Source organism: Leucopleurus acutus (genome assembly GCF_964270905.1).
Source record: "Leucopleurus acutus genome assembly, chromosome: 14".
Lineage (NCBI taxonomy): Eukaryota > Metazoa > Chordata > Mammalia > Artiodactyla > Delphinidae > Leucopleurus > Leucopleurus acutus.
In genome coordinates, this window is record NC_139156.1 from 79,487,099 (window position 1) to 79,496,721 (window position 9,623).

Consider the following 9,623-nt stretch of genomic DNA (forward strand, 5'->3'; position numbering starts at 1 on the left):
CTTGCGTCATCGGATGGTTTTCTAAACGTGGGTCATCCTGGGGCCCTGGGGCCCAGCCCCTGATGGAGGGTCCAGACCCCTGTTTCCCACTGATTGTCATTGATCCCTTTGGAGGTGGTCCTTCTACAAATGTAGGTGTTGGGTGGATATTGGCGTGAGCTTAACTGTAAATGTCACACCATTACATCTGTTTATGCCAGGGGCACATGTCTTCTCTCCAAATGCCACCTTTTCCTGCTCCCTCCTATTCTGCCTCCTGCTCTGCATGGGCTGCATTAATAAGGGCCTGTTCTGGGGACTTCCCTGGCAGTCCAGAGGTTAGGACCCTGTGTTTCCACTGCAGGGGGCCCGGGTTCGATCCCTGGTTGGGGAACTAAGATCCCACAAGTTGTGTGGCATGGCCAAAAAATATAAAAATAAGGGCCTTTTCTGGGCACAGCACTGGGTCCTGTGGGGTTTCACCAGGGTGGCCCCTGCCCCAGAGGAGTGAGTGAGAGGCAGCAGCTCACCACGTAGCATCCACTGATCAGAGCATTTACATGTATCCACTTATTTAATCCTCCAACAATAAATAAATGCCGTGAGAGTATGTCTGTTCTAAAGAGGGGGAAACTGAGGCACAAAGAGACCATGTAGTTTCCCCGAGGTTGTAGATAGGGAGCAGAAGACTGGGACCTGAGCCCCTGAGCTCCCCTGCCTTCCAGGCCTGCCTGTTTGCAGGCAGGTAGGTAGACCTGCAGACAACCCGAGCCACATGCCACAAAGCACCGCTGCTGGGGTCCGCTCAGTGGCACACTCTCTTCCCACCTTCGCCAGGAGCAGGTGTGTGGGCGTATCCTGGCAGCTTCTGGAAGATGAAACGTGGCTGCTGCCATGGAAGGCTAGGTGGCTCTCGCTTTTTCTGAGACAAACTTGCAAGCCCCACCTCAGACAAACTCCTCCCACCCCGGATGAAGGAAGGGAATAAACCACAGGGGCAGAGAGCATTCTGTCCAAGTATGTCCTGTTCCGTTGGTTTGGAAACTGGCTCCCTTCCTGGCCCTGGCGGTGGCTTCGCTGTAGGGCAAGCCATTGTGTGCCTGGAACCTGCAAACTGGGGATAATGGTAGTTACTCCTCCTGCCTTTCTGTCTAGGACAGAGGGAGGTGCTACATAGATGAAAGCTCTGATTATCATTTAAAACCAATGTGCTAAATGCCAGGCTGTCGTATAGGGAAGAACGCATGACTTCAGAGATCCGTGGTTCAGTTGGAGGAATCATGTAAAACCGCCTACAAAGAGGCAAATGTAATTTTCAGATCAATTAATGACTTGCTACCCTCATGAAGGGTTTAGTACATTTTTATTCTTTGTTTCTTTTGTTGAAACCTATTCTTTGTTTCATGAAAGCTCCCTGGTAATAACACTGTTGTTAGGAAGCTGTGTGCTCAAACTATAGCAGAATTGTATGCTGTCTGTGATAATAGGACTTCCAGTCCTCCTCTATTTTGGTTTATGACCAGGACCTGTTTATTCTGTGGTCCACAGTCTTCACCAAACTTTCTCCCCTTTGTTTTCATTTCCAACGTCCCTCCGTATTCTGCCTCCACTTTTTCCCTCTTTTTCCTTCTCCTCCTCTCTTCCTTGCATCCCTCCATGAGATGCCTTTTGTCCTTTTACTACACCTTTTCCTTCCAAACCTATGGCGTTTTGTGTGGCTTGCTCCTTTTAACGTATCCCTGAACTCATTGCTGCCCTTAAAGGCAAGTTCGTGAACGTGCGCTGTGAGACACGCAAACATGTGGATGAGCCCCTCGCCCCCTAGCAATCGCCGGGAGCTGATGAAGCTGCCTGTGGCGGGCAGTCGTCATATGGTGTTTCTAGCTTGGCTGTCCAGCACCTGACCCCTTTCCTAAAGGGGGAAATCATGAAATCACCCCTATGTATAAATGTAGGGATGCAGTGCCCCCAGCACAGTGGATGCCGAAGTGGGGAGGTCTTCTCTCTCAGGTGCATCCCCTTTTCCAGCACCAGACCAGCCAGTGACCCAGGGTGAACTCCTTGGACTCCCATGCTTGGGACTGTGAGCTTGGTGCAAATGACACAGAAATTAAGGGATGCTGAGATTCGTTTCATGGGAGCTGTGGTGGTCCAGGGGTGGCAGTGGTCCAGCAGGGGAAGTGTCTAGGATTGGCAGGCTGCAGGGGTGGCGTGTCCACTGGTAGTAGTGTCCGGGGATGGCAGAGTGCTGGGCAGACCGTTTCTGCTTCGTTTCTTGGCCCCCACCCATCTTCCCAGGTCTCCTTTCTAGCTTTCTGTCAATTCTGTGAGCCGCCAAGCTCCGTCCAATAAATTCCTCATTCTTCTGTGAAATAGCTTGGGTTGAATGTACATATCATATGACCTAAAAACTCCACTGCTCTACCCAACAGAAATGTGTACGTACATTCACCAAAAGAAATGTACTAGAATGTTCACAGAAGCACTGTTCATAATAACCCTGAACTGGAAGGTACCCAGATGCCCATGTTGAATGGATAAATTATGGTATATTTGCACAGTGAAGTCCTACACAGCAAGGAGAAGGGGTGCTCCTGCAGCCACCCTCACGGCACCACGTAAGTCTCATGAGAGGAGGCAAGTTCGTACTGTATGGTTCCATTTATATCAAGTGTCAAACTCGGCAAAGTTCACCTCTGCTGTGCAAGTAGGGATATGAGTTACTCTTGGGGGGATGGTAACCAGACGGGCACCAGGGAGATTCTCGGACCTTCTGTTCCTTGATCCGGTTGCTGGTCACCTGGGCGTATCTAGTTTGTGAAAATTCTTCGAGCTGTACACTTGTGGTTTGTGCCCTTTTCTGTATGGATGTTGTACTTCAATAAAAAGTTGGTTTTGTGCCTAGCAATGGAGAATCCTATGGTTATTGTTTTTCCTTTTTTGGGGGGGGCCACTTTGCTCAACTTTTTACTCCTGTTTAGGTATAACATCATTAGTGGGGCATTTAAGTGTATTTAACAACATTCTGAAATACAAAATACTTGTAATCCACAGCTCTCTGGACAGAGAATAGCTCTCAGCACAACGCAGACGGTTGCCCATGAATGGGGCATGTGAGTGCCGTGCGTGGGATCTGTATCTTTGGGGAGAACAGTGAGAAATCCTCCTGGGATTTCCCACTCGGCTCAGCCTCTGTCAATGAGGCCGGTGACCTACCCTGAGCCTCTCCTGCCTTCCGACCACTGGAATGAATGGCCGGCCACAAAAACCTATTATCAGACACCACCACCTCTGGGGGAAGGAGCTGCTACAGGCACCAGCTGGCTTTGTGATGATGCATCTTCTGAATGCAACCCGGTCTCCCAAATACACTGAAGCAAACATGGCTCCCTCAACTCTGCTCCCACCTACGGGGGCACTGGGCCCCCTTCCAAACTTCTGACTGAGTCCGAGGTCCCCCAGGGCTGTCTCCTTGGCTCTCAGCTCCCAGGTGGCCTCAGCATTCTTCTTCTTGCAGTTCTGAAACGTTGAATCCTGGGGTGATCACAGAGTGGCTTCATGCTGGGACTCCTGCTACATGAATCCACAGGTCTCACCTTTGATTCCGAGCGCCAGGCCCACAGAACTCAACAGTGAGTCTGAATTCTCAGCAGCCTCCCTCCGAGGGAGCCGTGGGAGGGGAGCAAAGCAAAGGTCAGAAGGAATTTTGTTCTGATGACTGTTCCCATTTGACATGAAACTAATGATAACAACTAGTGTTTGGGGAATTGCCCGGAGGTCCAGTGGTTAGGACTCAGCCCCCTCACTGGTGTGGCCCTGGTTCAATCCCTGGTCGGGAAACTAAGATCCCACAAGACGAGCAGCAAGGCCAAAACAACAACAACAAAAACAAAAACACAAAACAACTAGTGTTTTGACCTGAGAAGAGCATGGTTGTCATAGATTAGACAGAACTGACCGACACCTCCATCTCCTTCGCCTCTTCAGGGTGGCAAGAAGACACCAGGTTTGACAGAGGACCCAAGCGAAGCTCTCCACCCCGCCCCATGCTTCAGCTCCATCTCTCGGGGGCACGCCACTCTGCCCTCCCTGGGACACACAGCCAGAGCAGCAAGGGTGGAGGACAAGCTGGCTGTCTGCCCAGTTTCAGTGTTTCTGGAGGTACGTGTGGATGAGCTGGTGATAACTCCCACTGGTCAACACCTGACAACCCATCCAGTTTCTAATAAAACCCTTACACTTGATTCTGCATTAGCTGTAAATAAGTTACTGACTTGTAAGATGTTCAGGCCCGTGCATGGTAGTGAACCAAATGCTGGAGTTATTGTGACCCCTTACCTTTAAAATGGATAAACAACAAGGTCCTACTGGATAGCACAGGGAACTGTACTTCAGTAGCCTATGATAAACCATAACGGAAAAGAATATTAAAGTGAATATATATATAGGTACATATATGTAGAACTGAGTCACTTTGCTGTACAGCAGAAAGTAACACAATATTGCAAATCAAATATACTTCAATAAAATAAATTTAAAGAAGAAAGAGATTTCCCCAGTGACACAGAGTGGCCTCCGAGGCCCTGCCAGCTCTGGCCCTACTTCTCACCAGAGTCACCTTCACACCTCACTCCCCACAAAACCCTGTGCTCCATCCACACTGGCCGTTATTCAAGCGTACCTCACTAGCCCTGTTCCCTGCTGCCACGGGATCTTTGCATCTGCTGCTTCCTTGGCCTAGCACGTTCCTCATTCCTCTCTTGGCCAGGTCGACTTATTTTTCAGATCTCAACTCCGAAGGTGCAAGCCTTCCCTGAACTCTCTGACCAAGTCAAATCTGTTTATACGTCCTTCCTGTGCTGTGAAGCCATCTGTCATTGCTCCGGTTTTACATGGGTACAAATGATCGCTCAGTGCCCATCTGCCTCCCTGACTATGCTGTCAACGCCATGAGGGCAGAGGTTTTATCCCCGGCACCTAACATATCACCTGGCACATGACGGGCACCCGATAAGTATTATCCCAATGAATGAGTGCAAGTCACTACCAGTCCCCTTTGTGACCCTGAGTGCTTCTCCTTAGAGGTTCTCATAAGCTGCGAACCAGTGCAGATGAGCCCTCAGAAAACACTGAAATAGTAACTAAGGGAAGGAGCGAGGGAAACCGTTATTTGTTGAGGGCTTACACGTGGATCATTTATTGCAAAGAAAAAAATGTACCCAGCCAAGGAGTTCACGTTCTAACCCTCACAACAATTGTGTTGGAAGATTAATTATCCTCATTCTGGAGATGTATGTTCCTCAAATGTAAATCAGGAAGGTAAGTTCAAATTAAGCAACTCGCCCAAGATCAGACAGGTACTAAGTGACTGGATTTGAATCCCAATCAGTCCTCCTGACTTACCACCGCTACAGCGCCTGTAGTTAAATCAAGGAGTCTAAGAGGCAAAAGGTTTTCATATCCTCCACCCCACATTTTTTTTTAAAAAGCTACTTGGAAGCCAGGGAGAATGCTCTTGAGTTTATAGTATGATTGTACTTTCTGGCCATTTAAAAACCATAAAGTACCTGCATGCTATAAACCCACCTTCACGCTGTGCAGCTGAACGCTGGTTTAATTGTAGTAATTCAGGCCAGGGGAGCGCAGCTCCTGGGTAAGTGATGAAAGAACAGCTTGAAGAGGAAAGAAACATTGTCCCCGTGAAGCATGAAGGGAACATTAGTCAGCTTAGTTCATGCCTAATGCCCATTGTTTGGAGTTAGGGGGTATTGGAGTGTTCCTGTGACAAAAGTGACCTATTATTACCATGGCCAGGTGTGTGCATAAGTACTAGTTCTCTGACTTTTCCTTCCAAAGCATTTGGAAAATTCTTATCCTTTACTTGGAGCTTTTAACATTTGTTATATTCTGTCTTTTTGTTTTTAAGTTAAATTAAACTTCATTTAACTCAGTTTTACGTAGAAACCAATCCCCAGGCAGAATATAAGAAACCATTGCCCCTGATGAAGTCGGTGCCTTGTAGCTGATGCCACTTGTTTTCTGATCAAATAAGCTATTGTTTCATCTTAGCTCTGCCTGGTCTCTTATACTCAGAAGTACAGATTGGCATCGGCACATCTTGCTGCAGTGAAAATTACATGGGAACAAGAAAATGCAAGAAGAAAGGAGAGGCCCCACTTGGTCAACAAATAACGATTGAGCCAGGAGGTATTTGGGAGACAAACACACACACACACACACACACACACACACACACACACACACACACACACACACACACACACTAAAACAGAGTGCCAAGGAGCCTGGGTCATGGAGTCAGAGGAACTCAGGTTCAAATCCTGGCTCTGCCACTAACTAGCTCTGCCACTGCTCTGAGCTTTCATTTCCTCATCTAGTAAAATGAGCGAGCCACACCTATTTCAGACGAATTCAATGGAATAACGTTAAGTATTTAGCACTGCCTGGGACATAACCCATGCTCAATAAATAGGGACTGACTGTATATATCTTTTATTATTGCGGAAACAAAACCGGCTTCAGAACTTAAAATAAGGCTTTTTCATTTATTGTAGAAACAAGACCAGTTTCAGTATTTAAAATAAGACGTTGTCATTTACCAAAGGTGCACCAAAGGAAGGAGAGAAGGTAAAACTTCCCAGCCAGTAGCTGAGCACCCATCGTACTCCAGTACCTTGATACATCAAAATTCCAGGCTTATTTATACATAAATACAACGTAGGAGGCTCACATTCCAGGAACAGACTTGTGGAGAAGGGGCCTCATGGCAGACAGGGAAGGTGGACCTTGTGATAATGACCAATGGAGCAGGTGGTCAAGCCTATAGCTGTAAGTTTGCAAACTTCAGAATTGGTATTTAAAAAGGCAATAATAATATTCATCTGAAGGAGGTCAAAATATTTGCTTGATAAAACATTCAGGGTCTCTGAGGGACCACAGTATTCACCCAAGGAAGTAAACCATTAAGGGTCTCTCTGATGGCCAGAACTTTCTAACTATGACCAGGTAGTGCTGTCTTTGTGTGGTGAGCTGATTTTTCTGTGTTATCTTCTCCTGGTTTTTACCTCTGACAATTTTGAACGAACACACAATGGACCGAGATAGCAGAGGCTGGACTCCTGCTCTGTGATGCCAGGTCACACAGGGCATGGAGGAAGGGCTCTTGTAGGCCAGGCTGGGCTGGTGAGGAAGGTCCCCCTGCTGTCCCGGCCGGATGCTGGAGGAGAGATTGCTGGAGAAAGAAGCCGGGGGTTCTGCCAGGGAGAGTCAGGGGCTTGTCACCGTCCAGGCACAAATTATTTAATTATTGTTACAGACTGAATTGTGTCTCCCCCTAAAATTCATATGTTGATGTTCCAACCCCCAGTAACTCAGAATGTGACTATATTTGAAGACAGGGTCTTTACAGAGGTAAGTCAAATCAAAATGAGGCCTTTAGGGTGGGACCTGATACAATACGAGTAGTGTCCTTATAAGAAGAGATTAGGACACAGACACACACAGAGGGAAGACCATGTGAGGACACAAGGAGACAGCCACGTGCAAGCCAAGCGGAGACACCTTAGAAGGAACCACTCTGCCAACACCTTGATCTTGGACTTCTATCCTGCAGAACTGTGAGAAAATAAATGTCTGTTGTTTAAGCCATCCAACCTGTGGATGGATGCACTGGAACTCAAAGTCTTAACCACTGGATTGCCAGGGAAGTCCCTTAACTAATACCATTTTCAATTTTTATTTTTCGGCTTACAAAATGTTTTATTTATTTAAAAAATTTTTTCCATTTTCACATTTTTATATAGAGCTTACCAGGTGCCAATCCACCTTCTAAGCACTTTGCAAGTATCACTTTCTAGCTCCTAACAAGCCTTAGAGTACTATGATTACGCCCATTTTAAAGATGGCAAAATGAGGTACAAAGAAGTGGAGTGACTGTCTTGTCACCTGAGTAGGAACAGGCAGAGCTGGAACCCAGGAAGTGTAGTGCCAGAGTACATGCTTTAACCACTTTGCTATACTGCCCTTTAGAGTAAGTGGGAAATATTGATAGTCGATACCCAAGGGTTCAAATGAAAATAGTGGGCAGCTGAACAGGGGTCACAGGATGCAAGTGATGCTGAAGAATCCCAGCAGGTGGTCAGTCACCACGGGGGACAGGAGACATGGGGGCAGGGGACACATATGCCTTCAGATAGCTGGGAGGAAGCCACAGGGCCAAGCCCCAGTTGTTATGGGCCTGGTTAGTGTAAGATCCGGATTCATGTAATGTCTGGAGAACTAAAATTGGCCAGAAAAGAATTCGGGGTAGAGACCACAGTAGAAGCCTAGTCCTGCAAACTGGGATACACCAGAGGCAAGAGAACTCAGGCCTGGGGACCCCAGGGCAGAAGCCTCATGAGCAGAAGAGGTGGTGGACATGTTCAGAAGAATGTCACAGATTTCAGCCAGGTGACAGGTACTATTTTCCAAGTCAGCCTCATCAGGACGGAATGGGGATAAAAGTCTACACATGAGGGCAAGGCTACTTGAGCACAGATTGGAACTGACTGTATGGGACTCAGGAAGCCCAACTCTGGGGACCAGAAAAAGCAGGAGGAGGGAAAAGTAGGAGAAAAACTTTTCCGGGGGCGGCCAACATCCTCTGGGAATGTCCTTTCCTGCCTATGGAGAAGGAGACACCTATTTATATTAATTATCCTGAAACTTATTGCTGAAGCCGGACTCAACTCCACTAACAGAGAAAGGCTTGGAAAAGGTTTACTGCTGCAAGAAAAAGGATTCCCAGAAGCAAGCAAGGTTGACACCAGAGTATCTTGAAAAGGAAACAGGATTCCATGTCCTCCAAATGCCGCTATCTTTCTCCATGTTGACAGCTGGTATTTTGTAAACATCATACAAGCAGGCTATATATTTTTTTCTGAAGAGGGGCACTGTTTGAAGAGATGAACTTCTAAGCATCTTGGTTGAAGAGTTCTCCAATACAAAGTATCCTGGGTGCAGAATCTATAATGATTTTGTGATGATCGACTCTCCATTAATAACCCTTTCTTCCTATAATGCAAATGCTGATAAAGTGAAATTAAGATAAACATATTCCACTAATCATGAAAACTAAGAGAAAATAAGTTCCCCCAGATCTACTGAGGATAAATGAAGGACTCATTTAAGAAAACATTGAACTTAAGCTTTGCTAGTAGAATATTTATATTTAAATACACATATGTGATTAAGTCATTAGTGATCAGTCAGATAGTTTTAAGATATATTTTTAGCCCTCAGATAACAGCAATACATTACCAAGAGTTTATTTGCTCACCAAAGTCTTGACTAACTTGTAGATAATTAATGTGAATTTTCAGCAAATGTTTTACTTCAACACAGCTATTTCCATTTTTTAGAACACATTTGTTTACTGAACTACCAAATGCTGTAATAAACTATCTTTAGAGCCTTTGCTTTAATTGGGAGAAGAAGAATAGATATTCCAAAGAAGAAATTCTTTCTAACAGCTAGCCAAAGGAAATGTATATAACAAAAGTAATCAATGCTAGACTTAGAAAAATTCTAATTTTATAATCATCAGTGTCTGCCTCATAAACATTAGACCACACACTTTCTATCAA